We start from the raw sequence: 20,621 nt of genomic DNA on the forward strand, positions 1-20,621 counted from the left end.
TTTGAATGGACAGCACAGCCACGCATCCAGATGGACACCAGAGCCGTGGATCCCAACTGGACAGTGGTCTCGATGGACACCAGTGCCATGGATCCCACTGTGGATGGACACTGGTATGGATAGACATCAGAGCCTTGGATCCCAGCTTGACTGTGTTCTGGATGGAGAGCAGAGTCTTGGATTGGACTCTGGATGGATACTGCTCCAGATGGACAGCAGAGTCTTGGATTGGACTCTGGATGGATACTGCTCCAGATGGAACGCAGAGCCATGGATCCCACTCTTGGTGGATACTGGTCTGGATGGACTCCAGAGCCATGGATCCGTCTCTGGATGGACACAGTTCTGGATGGACACAAGAGCCATAGATCCAAATTGGAACCTCTTCTGGATGGATGCAAGGGCCATGGATTCCACTCTGGATGGATACTGCTCCAGTTAGCAACCAGAGTCATGGATCCGAATCCAGATGGAGACTGGTCCAGATGGACACTGGTCTGGATGGTGACCAGAGCCATTCCTCCCACCTTGTATTGATAGTGGTCTTGCCAGACCCCGAGGCATGCATTCCACTCTGGATGGCCAGTGGTCTGGATGGGCCCCAGACCATGGATCCCCTATGAATGGACACTGGTCTAGATGGACGCCAGAGCCATGGATTCCAGCTGGACACTGGTGTGGATGGACACCAGAGCCATGGATGCCACTGTGGATGGACACTGGTTTGGATGGACATAAGAGCCACAGATCCCAATCTGGATGGACGCTGCTGTGAATAGACCCCAGAGCCATGGATCCCACAGTGGATTGACAGTGGTCAGGATGGACACCAGAGCAATGGATGCCACTGTGGATGGACGCAGGTAGAGATGCACACCAGAGTAATGGTGTCCGCTCTGGATGGACACTGGTATGGATAGACATCAGAGCCTTGGATCCCAGCTTGACTGTGTTCTGGATGGAGAGCAGAGTCTTGGATTGGACTCTGGATGGATACTGCTCCAGATGGACAGCAGAGTCTTGGATTGGACTCTGGATGGATACTGCTCCAGATGGAACGCAGAGCCATGGATCCCACTCTTGGTGGATACTTGTCTGGATGGACTCCAGAGCCATGGATCCGTCTCTGGATGGACACAGTTCTAGATGGACACAAGAGCCATAGATCCAAATTGGAGCCTGGTCTGGATGGATGCAAGGGCCATGGATTCCACTCTGGATGGATACTGCTCCAGTTAGCAACCAGAGTCATAGATCCGAATCCAGATGGAGAGTGGTCCAGATGGACACTGGTCCGAATGGTGACCAGAGCCATTCCTCCCACCTTGTATTGATAGTGGTCTTGCCAGACCCCGAGGCATGGATCCCACTCTGGATGGCCAGTGGTCTGGATGGGCCCCAGACCATGGATCCCCTATGAATGGACACTGGTCTAGATGGACGCCAGAGCCATGGATTCCAGCTGGACACTGGTGTGGATGGACACCAGAGCCATGGATGCCACTGTGGATGGACACTGGTTTGGATGGACATAAGAGCCACGGATCCCAATCTGGATGGACGCTGCTGTGAATAGACACCAGAACCATGGATCCCACAGTGGATTGACAGTGGTCAGGATGGACACCAGAGCAATGGATGCCACTGTGGATGGACGCAGGTAGAGATGCACACCAGAGTAATGGTGTCCGCTCTGGATGGACACTGGTCTTGATAGACAGCAGAACCCTGGCTTCCACTCTGGATGGACGCTTGCCTGAATAGACAAAAGAGCTATGGATCCCAGCTTGACACTGGTCTGGATGGACACCAGAGCCATGAATCCCACTCTGAATGCACACTACTCGTGATGGACACAAGAGCCATGCATCCCTCTGTGGATGGAGCCTGGTTTGAATGGACAGCACAGCCACGCATCCAGATGGACACCAGAGCCGTGGATCCCAACTGGACAGTGGTCTCGATGGACACCAGTGCCATGGATCCCACTGTGGATGGACACTGGTATGGATAGACATCAGAGCCTTGGATCCCAGCTTGACTGTGTTCTGGATGGAGAGCAGAGTCTTGGATTGGACTCTGGATGGATACTGCTCCAGATGGAACGCAGAGCCATGGATCCCACTGTTGGTGGATACTGGTCTGGATGGACTCCAGAGCCATGGATCCGTCCCTGGATGGACACAGTTCTGGATGGACACCAGAGCCATAGATCCAAATTGGAGCCTGGTCTGGATGGATGCAAGGGCCATGGATTCCACTCTGGATGGATACTGCTCCAGTTAGCAACCAGAGTCATGGATCCGAATCCAGATGGAGACTGGTCCAGGTGGACACTGGTCCAGATGGTGACCAGAGCCATTCCTCCCACCTTGTATTGATAGTTGTCTTGCCAGACCCCGAGGCATGGATCCCACTCTGGATGGCCAGTGGTCTGGATGGGCCCCAGACCATGGATCCCCTATGAATGTACACTGGTCTAGATGGACACCAGAGCCATGGATTCCAGCTGGACACTGGTGTGGATGGACACCAGAGCCATGGATGCCACTGTGGATGGACACTGGTTTGGATGGACATAAGAGCCACGGATCCCAATCTGGATGGACGCTGCTGTGAATAGACCCCAGAGCCATGGATCCCACAGTGGAATGACACTGGTCAGGATGGACACCAGAGCAATGGATGCCACTGTGGATGGACACAGGTAGGTAGAGATGCACACCAGAGTAATGGTGTCCACTCTGGATGGACACTGGTCTGGATAGACAGCAGAACCCTGGCTTCCACTCTGGATGGACGCTTGCCTGAATAGACAAAAGAGCTATGGATCCCAGCTTGACACTGGTCTGGATGGGCACCAGAGCCATGGATCCCACTCTGAATACACACTACTGGTGATGGACACAAGAGCCATGCATCCCTCTGTGGATGGAGCCTGGTTTGAATGGACAGCACAGCCACGCATCCAGATGGACACCAGAGCCGTGGATCCCAACTGGACAGTGGTCTCGATGGACACCAGTGCCATGGATCCCACTGTGGATGGACACTGGTATGGATAGACATCAGAGCCTTGGATCCCAGCTTGACTGTGTTCTGGATGAAGAGCAGAGTCTTGGATTGGACTCTGGATGGATACTGCTCCAGATGGACACCAGAGCCGTGGATCCCACTTTGGATGGATCCCAGTCTGGATAGACTCCAGAGCCATGGATCCGTCTCTGGATGGATGCTGGTCTGGATGGACACCCGAGCCATGGATCCAAATTGGAGCCTGGTCTGGATGGATACAAGGGCCATGGATTCCACTCTTGATGGACACTTGTGGAGATAGCAACCTGAGGCATGGATTCGACTCGAGATGGACACTGGTCCTGAAGGACAGTGGTCTAGATGGTGACCAGAGCCATTCCTCCCACCTTGTATTGACTCTTGCCAGACCCCAAGGCATGGATCCCACTCTGGATGGCCAGTGGTCTGGATGGGCACCAGACCATGGATCCCCTATGAATGGACACTGGTCTTGACGGACGCCAGAACCATGGATTCCAGCTGGACACTGGTGTGGATGGACACCTGAGCCATGGATGCCACTGTGGATGGATACTGGTTTGGATGGACATAAGAGCCACGGATCCCAATCTGGATGGACGCTGCTGTGAATAGACCCCAGAGCCATGGATCCCACAGTGGATTGACAGTGGTCAGGATGGACACCAGAGCAATGGATGCCACTGTGGATGGACGCAGGTAGAGATGCACACCAGAGTAATGGTGTCCGCTCTGGATGGACACTGGTATGGATAGACAGCAGAACCCTGGCTTCCACTCTGGATGGACGCTTGCCTGAATAGACAAAAGAGCTATGGATCCCAGCTTGACACTGGTCTGGATGGACACCAGAGCCATGGATCCCACTCTGAATGCACACTACTCGTGATGGACACAAGAGCCATGCATCCCTCTGTGGATGGAGCCTGGTTTGAATGGACAGCACAGCCACGCATCCAGACGGACACCAGAGCCGTGGATCCCAACTGCACAGTGGTCTGGATGGACACCAGAGCCATGGATCCCACTGTGGATGGACCCTGGTACAGATAGACAGCATAGCCATGGATGCAAAGTGGACACTGCTCCAGATGGATAATGATCTGGATGGACGCCAAAGCCATGGATCCCACTCTGGATGCACGCTGTTCTTGATGGACACAGGAGTCATGCATGGGTCTGTAGATGGAGCCTGGTATGAATGGACAGCACAGCCACGTATCCAGATGGATACTTGTCCAGATGGACAGCAGAGCCGTGGATCTCAAGTGGACAGTGGTCTGGATGGAAACCAGAGCGATGGATCCCACTGTGGATGGACACTGGTATGGATAGACCTCAGAGCCTTGGATCCCAGCTTTACTCTGTTCTAAATAGACTCCAGAGCCATGGATCCGTCTCTGGATGGATGCTGGTCTGGATGGACACCCGAGCCATGGATCCAAATTGGAGCCTGGTCTGGATGGATACAAGGGCCATGGATTCCACTCTTGATGGACACTTGTGGAGATAGCAACCAGAGGCATGGATCCGACTCGAGATGGACACTGGTCCTGAAGGACAGTGGTCTAGATGGTGACCAGAGCCATTCCTCCCACCTTGTATTGACTCTTGCCAGACCCCGAGGCATGGATCCCACTCTGGATGGCCAGTGGTCTGGATGGGCACCAGACCATGGCTCCCCTATCAATGGACACTGGTCTAGATGGATGCCAGAGCCAATGACTCCAGCTGGACACTGGTGTGGATGGACACCAGAGCAATGGATGCCACTGTGGATGGATACGGGTTTGGATGGACATAAGAGCCACGGATCCCAATCTAGATGGACGCTGCTGTGAATAGACACCAGTGCCATGGATCCCACTGTGGATGGACACTGGTATGGATAGACATCAGAGCCTTGGATCCCAGCTTGACTGTGTTCTGGATGGAGAGCAGAGTCTTGGATTGGACTCTGGATGGATACTGCTCCAGATGGACAGCAGAGTCTTGGATTGGACTCTGGATGGATACTGCTCCAGATGGAACGCAGAGCCATGGATCCCACTCTTGGTGGATACTGGTCTGGATGGACTCCAGAGCCATGGATCCGTCCTGGATGGACACAGTTCTGGATGGACACAAAAGCCATAGATCCAAATTGGAACCTGTTCTGGATGGATGCAAGGGCCATGGATTCCACTCTGGATGGATACTGCTCCAGTTAGCAACCAGAGTCATAGATCCGAATCCAGATGGAGACTGGTCCAGATGGACACTGGTCCGGATGGTGACCAGAGCCATTCCTCCCACCTTGTATTGATAGTGGTCTTGCCAGACCCCGAGGCATGCATCCCACTCTGGATGGCCAGTGGTCTGGATGGGCCCCAGACCATGGATCCCCTATGAATGGACACTGGTCTAGATGGACGCCAGAGCCATGGATTCCAGCTGGACACTGGTGTGGATGGACACCAGAGCCATGGATGCCACTGTGGATGGACACTGGTTTGGATGGACATAAGAGCCACGGATCCCAATCTGGATGGACGCTGCTGTGAATAGACACCAGAGCCATGGATCCCACAGTGGATTGACAGTGGTCAGGATGGACACCAGAGCAATGGATGCCACTGTGGATGGACGCAGGTAGAGATGCACACCAGAGTAATGGTGTCCGCTCTGGATGGACACTGGTATGGATAGACATCAGAGCCTTGGATCCCAGCTTGACTGTGTTCTGGATGGAGAGCAGAGTCTTGGATTGGACTCTGGATGGATACTGCTCCAGATGGACAGCAGAGTCTTGGATTGGACTCTGGATGGATACTGCTCCAGATGGAACGCAGAGCCATGGATCCCACTCTTGGTGGATACTGGTCTGGATGGACTCCAGAGCCATGGATCCGTCCTGGATGGACACAGTTCTGGATGGACACAAAAGCCATAGATCCAAATTGGAACCTGTTCTGGATGGATGCAAGGGCCATGGATTCCACTCTGGATGGATACTGCTCCAGTTAGCAACCAGAGTCATAGATCCGAATCCAGATGGAGACTGGTCCAGATGGACACTGGTCCGGATGGTGACCAGAGCCATTCCTCCCACCTTGTATTGATAGTGGTCTTGCCAGACCCCGAGGCATGCATCCCACTCTGGATGGCCAGTGGTCTGGATGGGCCCCAGACCATGGATCCCCTATGAATGGACACTGGTCTAGATGGACGCCAGAGCCATGGATTCCAGCTGGACACTGGTGTGGATGGACACCAGAGCCATGGATGCCACTGTGGATGGACACTGGTTTGGATGGACATAAGAGCCACGGATCCCAATCTGGATGGACGCTGCTGTGAATAGACACCAGAGCCATGGATCCCACAGTGGATTGACAGTGGTCAGGATGGACACCAGAGCAATGGATGCCACTGTGGATGGACGCAGATAGAGATGCACACCAGAGTAATGGTGTTCGCTCTGGGTGGACACTGGTCAGGATAGACAGCAGAACCCTGGCTTCCACTCTGGATGGACGCTTGCCTGAATAGACAAAAGAGCTATGGATCCCAGCTTGACACTGGTCTGGATGGACACCAGAGCCATGGATCCCACTCTGAATGCACACTACTCGTGATGGACACAAGAGCCATGCATCCCTCTGTGGATGGAGCCTGGTTTGAATGAACAGCACAGCCACGCATCCAGATGGACACCAGAGCCGTGGATCCCAACTGGACAGTGGTCTCGATGGACACCAGTGCCATGGATCCCACTGTGGATGGACACTGGTATGGATAGACATCAGAGCCTTGGATCCCAGCTTGACTGTGTTCTGGATGGAGAGCAGAGTCTTGGATTGGACTCTGGATGGATACTGCTCCAGATGGACAGCAGAGTCTTGGATTGGACTCTGGATGGATACTGCTCCAGATGGAACGCAGAGCCATGGATCCCACTCTTGGTGGATACTGGTCTGGATGGACTCCAGAGCCATGGATCCGTCCTGGATGGACACAGTTCTGGATGGACACAAAAGCCATAGATCCAAATTGGAACCTCTTCTGGATGGATGCAAGGGCCATGGATTCCACTCTGGATGGATACTGCTCCAGTTAGCAACCAGAGTCATAGATCCGAATCCAGATGGAGACTGGTCCAGATGGACACTGGTCCGGATGGTGACCAGAGCCATTCCTCCCACCTTGTATTGATAGTGGTCTTGCCAGACCCCGAGGCATGGATCCCACTCTGGATGGTCAGTGGTCTGGATGGGCCCCAGACCATGGATCCCCTATGAATGGACACTGGTCTAGATGGACGCCAGAGCCATGGATTCCAGCTGGACACTGGTGTGGATGGACACCAGAGCCATGGATGCCACTGTGGATGGACACTGGTTTGGATGGACATAAGAGCCACTAATCCCAATCTGGATGGACGCTGCTGTGAATAGACCCCAGAGCCATGGATCCCACAGTGGATTGACAGTGGTCAGGATGGACACCAGAGCAATGGATGCCACTGTGAATGGACACAGGTAGGTAGAGATGCACACCAGAGTAATGGTGTCCGCTCTGGATGGACACTGGTCTGGATAGACAGCAGAACCCTGGCTTCCACTCTGGATGGACGCTTGCCTGAATAGACAAAAGAGCTATGGATCCCAGCTTGACACTGGTCTGGATGGACACCAGAGCCATGAATCCCACTCTGAATGCACACTACTCGTGATGGACACAAGAGCCATGCATCCCGCTGTGGATGGAGCCTGGTTTGAATGGACAGCACAGCCACGCATCCAGATGGACACCAGAGCCGTGGATCCCAACTGGACAGTGGTCTCGATGGACACCAGTGCCATGGATGCCACTGTGGATGGACACTGGTTTGGATGGACATAAGAGCCACGGATCCCAATCTGGATGGACGCTGCTGTGAATAGACACCAGAGCCATGGATCCCACAGTGGATTGACAGTGGTCAGGATGGACACCAGAGCAATGGATGCCACTGCGGATAGACGCAGGTAGAGATGCACACCAGAGTAATGGTGTCCGCTCTGGATGGACACTGGTATGGATAGACATCAGAGCCTTGGATCCCAGCTTGACTGTGTTCTGGATGGAGAGCAGAGTCTTGGATTGGACTCTGGATGGATACTGCTCCAGATGGACAGCAGAGTCTTGGATTGGACTCTGGATGGATACTGCTCCAGATGGAACGCAGAGCCATGGATCCCACTCTTGGTGGATACTTGTCTGGATGGACTCCAGAGCCATGGATTCGTCTCTGGATGGACACAGTTCTGGATGGACACAAGAGCCATAGATCCAAACTGGAACCTCTTCTGGATGGATGCAAGGGCCATGGATTCCACTCTGGATGGATACTGCTCCAGTTAGCAACCAGAGTCATAGATCCGAATCCAGATGGAGACGGTCCAGATGGACACTGGTCCGGATGGTGACCAGAGCCATTCCTCCCACCTTGTATTGATAGTGGTCTTGCCAGACCCCGAGGCATGCATCCCACTCTGGATGGCCAGTGGTCTGGATGGGCACCAGACCATGGATCCCCTATGAATGGACACTGGTCTAGATGGACGCCAGAGCCATGGATTCCAGCTGGACACTGGTGTGGATGGACACCAGAGCCATGGATGCCACTGTGGATGGACACTGGTTTGGATGGACATAAGAGCCACGGATCCCAATCTGGATGGACGCTGCTGTGAATAGACCCCAGAGCCATGGATCCCACAGTGGATTGACAGTGATCAGGATGGACACCAGAGCAATGGATGCCACTGTGGATGGACACATGTAGGTAGAGATGCACACCAGAGTAATGGTGTCCACTCTGGATGGACACTGGTCTGGATAGACAGCAGAACCCTGGCTTCCACTCTGGAGGGACGCTTGCCTGAATAGACAAAAGAGCTATGGATCCCAGCTTGACACTGGTCTGGATGGACACCAGAGCCATGAATCCCACTCTGAATGCACACTACTCGTGATGGACACAAGAGCCATGCATCCCTCTGTGGATGGAGCCTGGTTTGAATGGACAGCACAGCCACGCATCCAGATGGACACCAGAGCTGTGGATCCCAACTGGACAGTGGTCTCAATGGACACCAGTGCCATGGATCCCACTGTGAATGGACACTGGTATGGATAGACATCAGAGCCTTGGATCCCAGCTTGACTGTGTTCTGGATGGAGAGCAGAGTCTTGGATTGGACTCTAGATGGATACTGCTCCAGATGGACACCAGAGCCATGGATCCCACTTTGGATGGATCCCAGTCTGTATAGACTCCAGAGCCATGGATCCGTCTCTGGATGGACGCTGGTCTGGATGGACACCCGAGCCATGGATCCAAATTGGAGCCTGGTCTGGATGGATGCAAGGGCCATGGATTCCACCCTTGATGGACACTTGTGGAGATAGCAACCAGAGGCATGGATTCGACTCGAGATGGACACTGGTGCTGAAGGACAGTGGTCTAGATGGTGACCAGAGCCATTCCTCCCACCTTGTATTGACTCTTGCCAGACCCCGAGGCATGGATCCCACTCTGGATGGCCAGTGGTCTGGATGGGCCCCAGACCATGGCTCCCCTATCAATGGACACTGGTCTAGATGGACACCAGATCCGTGGATCCCAACTGGACAGTGGTCTCGATGGACACCAGTGCCATGGATCCCACTGTGGATGGACACTGGTATGGATAGACATCAGAGCCTTGGATCCCAGCTTGACTGTGTTCTGGATGGAGAGCAGAGTCTTGGATTGGACTCTGGATGGATACTGCTCCAGATGGACAGCAGAGTCTTGGATTGGACTCTGGATGGATACTGCTCCAGATGGAACGCAGAGCCATGGATCCCACTGTTGGTGGATACTGGTCTGGATGGACTCCAGAGCCATGGATCCGTCTCTGGATGGACACAGTTCTGGATGGACACAAGAGCCATAGATCCAAATTGGAACCTGTTCTGGATGGATGCAAGGGCCATGGATTCCACTCTGGATGGATACTGCTCCAGTTAGCAACCAGAGTCATAGATCCGAATCCAGATGGAGACTGGACCAGATGGACACTGGTCCGGATGGTGACCAGAGCCATTCCTCCCACCTTGTATTGATAGTGGTCTTGCCAGACCCCGAGGCATGCATCCCACTCTGGATGGCCAGTGGTCTGGATGGGCACCAGACCATGGATCCCCTATGAATGGACACTGGTCTAGATGGACGCCAGAGCCATGGATTCCAGCTGGACACTGGTGTGGATGGACACCAGAGCCATGGATGCCACTGTGGATGGACACTGGTTTGGATGGACATAAGAGCCACGGATCCCAATCTGGATGGACGCTGCTGTGAATAGACCCCAGAGCCATGGATCCCACAGTGGATTGACAGTGATCAGGATGGACACCAGAGCAATGGATGCCACTGTGGATGGACACATGTAGGTAGAGATGCACACCAGAGTAATGGTGTCCACTCTGGATGGACACTGGTCTGGATAGACAGCAGAACCCTGGCTTCCACTCTGGAGGGACGCTTGCCTGAATAGACAAAAGAGCTATGGATCCCAGCTTGACACTGGTCTGGATGGACACCAGAGCCATGAATCCCACTCTGAATGCACACTACTCGTGATGGACACAAGAGCCATGCATCCCTCTGTGGATGGAGCCTGGTTTGAATGGACAGCACAGCCACGCATCCAGATGGACACCAGAGCTGTGGATCCCAACTGGACAGTGGTCTCAATGGACACCAGTGCCATGGATCCCACTGTGAATGGACACTGGTATGGATAGACATCAGAGCCTTGGATCCCAGCTTGACTGTGTTCTGGATGGAGAGCAGAGTCTTGGATTGGACTCTAGATGGATACTGCTCCAGATGGACACCAGAGCCATGGATCCCACTTTGGATGGATCCCAGTCTGGATAGACTCCAGAGCCATGGATCCGTCTCTGGATGGACGCTGGTCTGGATGGACACCCGAGCCATGGATCCAAATTGGAGCCTGGTCTGGATGGATGCAAGGGCCATGGATTCCACCCTTGATGGACACTTGTGGAGATAGCAACCAGAGGCATGGATTCGACTCGAGATGGACACTGGTGCTGAAGGACAGTGGTCTAGATGGTGACCAGAGCCATTCCTCCCACCTTGTATTGACTCTTGCCAGACCCCGAGGCATGGATCCCACTCTGGATGGCCAGTGGTCTGGATGGGCCCCAGACCATGGCTCCCCTATCAATGGACACTGGTCTAGATGGACACCAGATCCGTGGATCCCAACTGGACAGTGGTCTCGATGGACACCAGTGCCATGGATCCCACTGTGGATGGACACTGGTATGGATAGACATCAGAGCCTTGGATCCCAGCTTGACTGTGTTCTGGATGGAGAGCAGAGTCTTGGATTGGACTCTGGATGGATACTGCTCCAGATGGACAGCAGAGTCTTGGATTGGACTCTGGATGGATACTGCTCCAGATGGAACGCAGAGCCATGGATCCCACTGTTGGTGGATACTGGTCTGGATGGACTCCAGAGCCATGGATCCGTCTCTGGATGGACACAGTTCTGGATGGACACAAGAGCCATAGATCCAAATTGGAACCTGTTCTGGATGGATGCAAGGGCCATGGATTCCACTCTGGATGGATACTGCTCCAGTTAGCAACCAGAGTCATAGATCCGAATCCAGATGGAGACTGGACCAGATGGACACTGGTCCGGATGGTGACCAGAGCCATTCCTCCCACCTTGTATTGATAGTGGTCTTGCCAGACCCCGAGGCATGCATCCCACTCTGGATGGCCAGTGGTCTGGATGGGCACCAGACCATGGATCCCCTATGAATGGACACTGGTCTAGATGGACGCCAGAGCCATGGATTCCAGCTGGACACTGGTGTGGATGGACACCAGAGCCATGGATGCCACTGTGGATGGACACTGGTTTGGATGGACATAAGAGCCACGGATCCCAATCTGGATGGACGCTGCTGTGAATAGACCCCAGAGCCATGGATCCCACAGTGGATTGACAGTGGTCAGGATGGACACCAGAGCAATGGATGCCACTGTGGATGGACACAGGTAGGTAGAGATGCACACCAGAGTAATGGTGTCCACTCTGGATGGACACTGGTCTGGATAGACACCAGAACCCTGGCTTCCAGTCTGGATGGACGCTTGCCTGAATAGACAAAAGAGCTATGGATCCCAGCTTGACACTGGTCTGGATGGACACCAGAGCCATGGATCCCACTCTGAATGCACACTACTCGTGATGGACACAAGAGCCATGCATCCCTCTGTGGATGGAGCCTGGTTTGAATGGACAGCACAACCACGCATCCAGACGGACACCAGAGCCGTGGATCCCAACTGCACAGTGGTCTGGATGGACACCAGAGCCATGGATCCCACTGTGGATGGACCCTGGTACAGATAGACAGCATAGCCATGGATGCAAAGTGGACACTGCTCCAGATGGATAATGATCTGGATGGACGCCAAAGCCATGGATCCCACTCTGGATGCACGCTGTTCTTGATGGACACAGGAGTCATGCATGGGTCTGTAGATGGAGCCTGGTATGAATGGACAGCACAGCCACGTATCCAGATGGATACTTGCCCAGATGGACAGCAGAGCCGTGGATCTCAAGTGGACAGTGGTCTGGATGGAAACCAGAGCAATGGATCCCACTGTGGATGGACACTGGTATGGATAGACCTCAGAGCCTTGGATCCCAGCTTTACTCTGTTCTAAATAGACTCCAGAGCCATAGATCCGTCTCTGGATGGATGCTGGTCTGGATGGACACCCGAGCCATGGATCCAAATTGGAGCCTGGTCTGGATGGATACAAGGGCCATGGATTCCACTCTTGATGGACACTTATGGAGATAGCAACCAGAGGCATGGATCTGACTCGAGATGGACACTGGTCCTGAAGGACAGTGGTCTAGATGGTGACCAGAGCCATTCCTCCCACCTTGTATTGACTCTTGCCAGACACCGAGGCATGGATCCCACTCTGGATGGCCAGTGGTCTGGATGGGCACCAGACCATGGCTCCCCTATCAATGGACACTGGTCTAGATGGATGCCAGAGCCAATGACTCCAGCTGGACACTGGTGTGGATGGACACCAGAGCAATGGATGCCACTGTGGATGGATACGGGTTTGGATGGACATAAGAGCCACGGATCCCAATCTAGATGGACGCTGCTGTGAATAGATCCCAGAGCCATGGATCCCACTGTGGATGGACACTGGTATGGATAGACATCAGAGCCTTGGATCCCAGCTTGACTGTGTTCTGGATGGAGAGCAGAGTCTTGGATTGGACTCTGGATGGATACTGCTCCAGATGGACAGCAGAGTCTTGGATTGGACTCTGGATGGATACTGCTCCAGATGGAACGCAGAGCCATGGATCCCACTCTTGGTGGATACTGGTCTGGATGGACTCCAGAGCCATGGATCCGTCTCTGGATGGACACAGTTCTGGATGGACACAAGAGCCATAGATCCAAATTGGAACCTGTTCTGGATGGATGCAAGGGCCATGGATTCCACTCTGGATGGATACTGCTCCAGTTAGCAACCAGAGTCATAGATCCGAATCCAGATGGAGACTGGTCCAGATGGACACTGGTCCGGATGGTGACCAGAGCCATTCCTCCCACCTTGTATTGATAGTGGTCTTGCCAGACCCCGAGGCATGCATCCCACTCTGGATAGCCAGTGGTCTGGATGGGCCCCAGACCATGGATCCCCTATGAATGGACACTGGTCTAGATGGACGCCAGAGCCATGGATTCCAGCTGGACACTGGTGTGGATGGACACCAGAGCCATGGATGCCACTGTGGATGGACACTGGTTTGGATGGACATAAGAGCCACGGATCCCAATCTGGATGGACGCTGCTGTGAATAGACCCCAGAGCCATGGATCCCACAGTGGATTGACAGTGGTCAGGATGGACACCAGAGCAATGGATGCCACTGTGGATGGACACAGGTAGGTAGAGATGCACACCAGAGTAATGGTGTCCACTCTGGATGGACACTGGTCTGGATAGACAGCAGAACCCTGGCTTCCACTCTGGATGGACGCTTGCCTGAATAGACAAAAGAGCTATGGATCCCAGCTTGACCCTGGTCTGGATGGACACCAGAGCCATGAATCCCACTCTGAATGCACACTACTCGTGATGGACACAAGAGCCATGCATCCCTCTGTGGATGGAGCCTGGTTTGAATGGACAGCACAGCCACGCATCCAGATGGACACCAGAGCCGTGGATCCCAACTGGACAGTGGTCTCGATGGACACCAGTGCCATGGATCCCACTGTGGATGGACACTGGTATGCATAGACATCAGAGCCTTGGATCCCAGCTTGACTGTGTTCTGGATGGAGAGCAGAGTCTTGGATTGGACTCTGGATGGATACTGCTCCAGATGGACAGCAGAGTCTTGGATTGGACTCTGGATGGATACTGCTCCAGATGGAACGCAGAGCCATGGATCCCACTCTTGGTGGATACTGGTCTGGATGGACTCCAGAGCCATGGATCCGTCTCTGGATGGACACAGTTCTGGATGGACACAAGAGCCATAGATCCACATTGGAACCTGTTCTGGATGGATGCAAGGGCCATGGATTCCACTCTGGATGGATACTGCTCCAGTTAGCAACCAGAGTCATAGATCCGAATCCAGATGGAGACTGGTCCAGATGGACACTGGTCCGGATGGTGACCAGAGCCATTCCTCCTACCTTGTATTGATAGTGGTCTTGCCAGACCCCGAGGCATGCATCCCACTCTGGATGGCCAGTGGTCTGGATGGGCCCCAGACCATGGATCCCCTATGAATGGACACTGGTCTAGATGGACGCCAGAGCCATGGATTCCAGCTGGACACTGGTGTGGATGGACACCAGAGCCATGGATGCCACTGTGGATGGACACTGGTTTGGATGGACATAAGAGCCACGGATCCCAATCTGGATGGACGCTGCTGTGAATAGACACCAGAGCCATAAATCCCACAGTGGATTGACAGTGGTCAGGATGGACACCAGAGCAATGGATGCCAATGTGGATGGACGCAGGTAGAGATGCACACCAGAGTAATGGTGTCCGCTCTGGATGGACACTGGTATGGATAGACATCAGAGCCTTGGATCCCAGCTTGACTGTGTTCTGGATGGAGAGCAGAGTCTTGGATTGGACTCTGGATGGATACTGCTCCAGATGGACAGCAGAGTCTTGGATTGGACTCTGGATGGATACTGCTCCAGATGGAACGCAGAGCCATGGATCCCACTCTTGGTGGATACTGGTCTGGATGGACTCCAGAGCCATGGATCCGTCTCTGGATGGACACAGTTCTGGATGGACACAAGAGCCATAGATCCAAATTGGAACCTGTTCTGGATGGATGCAAGGGCCATGGATTCCACTCTGGATGGATACTGCTCCAGTTAGCAACCAGAGTCATAGATCCGAATCCAGATGGAGACTGGTCCAGATGGACACTGGTCCGGATGGTGACCAGAGCCATTCCTCCCACCTTGTATTGATAGTGGTCTTGCCAGACCCCGAGGCATGCATCCCACTCTGGATGGCCAGTGGTCTGGATGGGCCCCAGACCATGGATCCCCTATGAATGGACACTGGTCTAGATGGACGCCAGAGCCATGGATTCCAGCTGGACACTGGTGTGGATGGACACCAGAGCCATGGATGCCACTGTGGATGGACACTGGTTTGGATGGACATAAGAGCCACGGATCCCAATCTGGATGGACGCTGCTGTGAATAGACCCCAGAGCCATGGATCCCACAGTGGATTGACAGTGGTCAGGATGGACACCAGAGCAATGGATGCCACTGTGGATGGACGCAGGTAGAGATGCACACCAGAGTAATGGTGTCCGCTCTGGATGGACACTGGTATGGATAGACATCAGAGCCTTGGATCCCAGCTTGACTGTGTTCTGGATGGAGAGCAGAGTCTTGGATTGGACTCTGGATGGATACTGCTCCAGATGGAACGCAGAGCCATGGATCCCACTCTTGGTGGATACTGGTCTGGATGGACTCCAGAGCCATGGATCCGTCCTGGATGGACACAGTTCTGGATGGACACAAAAGCCATAGATCCAAATTGGAACCTGTTCTGGATGGATGCAAGGGCCATGGATTCCACTCTGGATGGATACTGCTCCAGTTAGCAACCAGAGTCATAGATCCGAATCCAGATGGAGACTGGTCCAGATGGACACTGGTCCGGATGGTGACCAGAGCCATTCCTCCCACCTTGTATTGATAGTGGTCTTGCCAGACCCCGAGGCATGCATCCCACTCTGGATGGCCAGTGGTCTGGATGGGCCCCAGACCATGGATCCCTTATGAATGGACAGTGGTCTAGATGGACGCCAGAGCCATGGATTCCAGCTGGACACTGGTGTGGATGGACACCAGAGCCATGGATGCCACTGTGGATGGACACTGGTTTGGATGGACATAAGAGCCATGGATCCCAATCTGGATGGACGCTGCTGTGAATAGACCCCAGAGCCATGGATCCCACAGTGGATTGACAGTGGTCAGGATGGACACCAGAGCAATGGATGCCACTGTGGATGGACGCAGGTAGAGATGCACACCAGAGTAATGGTGTCCGCTCTGGATGGACACTGGTCTGGATAGACAGCAGAACCCTGGCTTCCACTCTGGATGGACGCTTGCCTGAATAGACAAAAGAGCTATGGATCCCAGCTTGACCCTGGTTTGGATGGACACCAGAGCCATGAATCCCACTCTGAATGCACACTACTCATGATGGACACAAGAGCCATGCATCCCTCTGTGGATGGAGCCTGGTTTGAATGGACAGCACAGCCACGCATCCAGATGGACACCAGAGCCGTGGATCCCAACTGGACAGTGGTCTCGATGGACACCAGTGCCATGGATCCCACTGTGGATGGACACTGGTATGGATAGACATCAGAGCCTTGGATCCCAGCTTGACTGTGTTCTGGATGGAGAGCAGAGTCTTGGATTGGACTCTGGATGGATACTGCTCCAGATGGACAGCAGAGTCTTGGATTGGACTCTGGATGGATACTGCTCCAGATGGAACGCAGAGCCATGGATCCCACTGTTGGTGGATACTGGTCTGGATGGACTCCAGAGCCATGGATCCGTCTCTGGATGGACACAGTTCTGGATGGACACAAGAGCCATAGATCCAAATTGGAGCCTGTTCTGGATGGATGCAAGGGCCATGGATTCCACTCTGGATGGATACTGCTCCAGTTAGCAACCAGAGTCATAGATCCGAATCCAGATGGAGACTGGTCCAGATGGACACTGGTCCGGATGGTGACCAGAGCCATTCCTCCCACCTTGTATTGATAGTGGTCTTGCCAGACCCCGAGGCATGCATCCCACTCTGGATGGCCAGTGGTCTGGATGGGCCCCAGACCATGGATCCCCTATGAATGGACACTGGTCTAGATGGATGCCAGAGCCATGGATTCCAGCTGGACACTGGTGTGGATGGACACCAGAGCCATGGATGCCACTGTGGATGGACACTGGTTTGGATGGACATAAGAGCCATGGATCCCAATCTGGATGGACGCTGCTGTGAATAGACCCCAGAGCCATGGATCCCACAGTGGATTGACAGTGGTCAGGATGGACACCAGAGCAATGGATGCCACTGTGGATGGACGCAGGTAGAGATGCACACCAGAGTAATGGTGTCCGCTCTGGATGGACACTGGTCTGGATAGACAGCAGAACCCTGGCTTCCACTCTGGATGGACGCTTGCCTGAATAGACAAAAGAGCTATGGATCCCAGCTTGACCCTGGTCTGGATGGACACCAGAGCCATGAATCCCACTCTGAATGCACACTACTGGTGATGGACACAAGAGCCATGCATCCCTCTGTGGATGGAGCCTGGTTTGAATGGACAGCACAGCCACGCATCCAGATGGACACCAGAGCCGTGGATCCCAACTGGACAGTGGTCTCGATGGACACCAGTGCCATGGATCCCACTGTGGATGGACACTGGTATGCATAGACATCAGAGCCTTGGATCCCAGCTTGACTGTGTTCTGGATGGAGAGCAGAGTCTTGGATTGGACTCTGGATGGATACTGCTCCAGATGGACAGCAGAGTCTTGGATTGGACTCTGGATGGATACTGCTCCAGATGGAACGCAGAGCCATGGATCCCACTCTTGGTGGATACTGGTCTGGATGGACTCCAGAGCCATGGATCCGTCTCTGGATGGACACAGTTCTGGATGGACACAAGAGCCATAGATCCAAATTGGAACCTGTTCTGGATGGATGCAAGGGCCATGGATTCCACTCTGGATGGATACTGCTCCAGTTAGCAACCAGAGTCATAGATCCGAATCCAGATGGAGACTGGTCCAGATGGACACTGGTCCGGATGGTGACCAGAGCCATTCCTCCCACCTTGTATTGATAGTGGTCTTGCCAGACCCCGAGGCATGCATCCCACTCTGGATGGCCAGTGGTCTGGATGGGCCCCAGACCATGGATCCCCTATGAATGGACACTGGTCTAGATGGACGCCAGAGCCATGGATTCCAGCTGGACACTGGTGTGGATGGACACCAGAGCCATGGATGCCACTGTGGATGGACACTGGTTTGGATGGACATAAGAGCCACGGATCCCAATCTGGATGGACGCTGCTGTGAATAGACCCCAGAGCCATGGATCCCACAGTGGATTGACAGTGGTCAGGATGGACACCAGAGCAATGGATGCCACTGTGGATGGACGCAGGTAGAGATGCACACCAGAGTAATGGTGTCCGCTCTGGATGGACACTGGTATGGATAGACATCAGAGCCTTGGATCCCAGCTTGACTGTGTTCTGGATGGAGAGCAGAGTCTTGGATTGGACTCTGGATGGATACTGCTCCAGATGGACAGCAGAGTCTTGGATTGGACTCTGGATGGATACTGCTCCAGATGGAACGCAGAGCCATGGATCCCACTCTTGGTGGATACTGGTCTGGATGGACTCCAGAGCCATGGATCCGTCCTGGATGGACACAGTTCTGGATGGACACAAAAGCCATAGATCCAAATTGGAACCTCTTCTGGATGGATGCAAGGGCCATGGATTCCACTCTGGATGGATACTGCTCCAGTTAGCAACCAGAGTCATAGATCCGAATCCAGATGGAGACTGGTCCAGATGGACACTGGTCCGGATGGTGACCAGAGCCATTCCTCCCACCTTGTATTGATAGTGGTCTTGCCAGACCCCGAGGCATGCATCCCACTCTGGATGGCCAGTGGTCTGGATGGGCCCCAGACCATGGATCCCCTATGAATGGACAGTGGTCTAGATGGACGCCAGAGCCATGGATTCCAGCTGGACACTGGTGTGGATGGACACCAGAGCCATGGATGCCACTGTGGATGGACACTGGTTTGGATGGACATAAGAGCCATGGATCCCAATCTGGATGGACGCTGCTGTGAATAGACCCCAGAGCCATGGATCCCACAGTGGATTGACAGTGGTCAGGATGGACACCAGAGCAATGGATGCCACTGTGGATGGACGCAGGTAGAGATGCACACCAGAGTAATGGTGTCCGCTCTGGATGGACACTGGTCTGGATAGACAGCAGAACCCTGGCTTCCACTCTGGATGGACGCTTGCCTGAATAGACAAAAGAGCTATGGATCCCAGCTTGACCCTGGTTTGGATGGACACCAGAGCCATGAATCCCACTCTGAATGCACACTACTCATGATGGACACAAGAGCCATGCATCCCTCTGTGGATGGAGCCTGGTTTGAATGGACAGCACAGCCACGCATCCAGATGGACACCAGAGCCGTGGATCCCAACTGGACAGTGGTCTCGATGGACACCAGTGCCATGGATCCCACTGTGGATGGACACTGGTATGGATAGACATCAGAGCCTTGGATCCCAGCTTGACTGTGTTCTGGATGGAGAGCAGAGTCTTGGATTGGACTCTGGATGGATACTGCTCCAGATGGACAGCAGAGTCTTGGATTGGACTCTGGATGGATACTGCTCCAGATGGAACGCAGAGCCATGGATCCCACTCTTGGTGGATACTGGTCTGGATGGACTCCAGAGCCATGGATCCGTCTCTGGATGGACACAGTTCTGGATGGACACAAGAGCCATAGATCCAAATTGGAACCTGTTCTGGATGGATGCAAGGGCCATGGATTCCACTCTGGATGGATACTGCTCCAGTTAGCAACCAGAGTCATAGATCCGAATCCAGATGGAGACTGGTCCAGATGGACACTGGTCCGGATGGTGACCAGAGCCATTCCTCCCACCTTGTATTGATAGTGGTCTTGCCAGACCCCGAGGCATGCATCCCACTCTGGATGGCCAGTGGTCTGGATGGGCACCAGACCATGGATCCCCTATGAATGGACACTGGTCTAGATGGACGCCAGAGCCAT

This window comes from Chamaea fasciata, unplaced genomic scaffold (assembly GCF_029207755.1).
Source record: "Chamaea fasciata isolate MVZ Bird 193981 ecotype frontalis unplaced genomic scaffold, bChaFas1.0.hap1 SCAF_43, whole genome shotgun sequence".
In the NCBI taxonomy this organism is placed as follows: domain Eukaryota; kingdom Metazoa; phylum Chordata; class Aves; order Passeriformes; family Sylviidae; genus Chamaea; species Chamaea fasciata.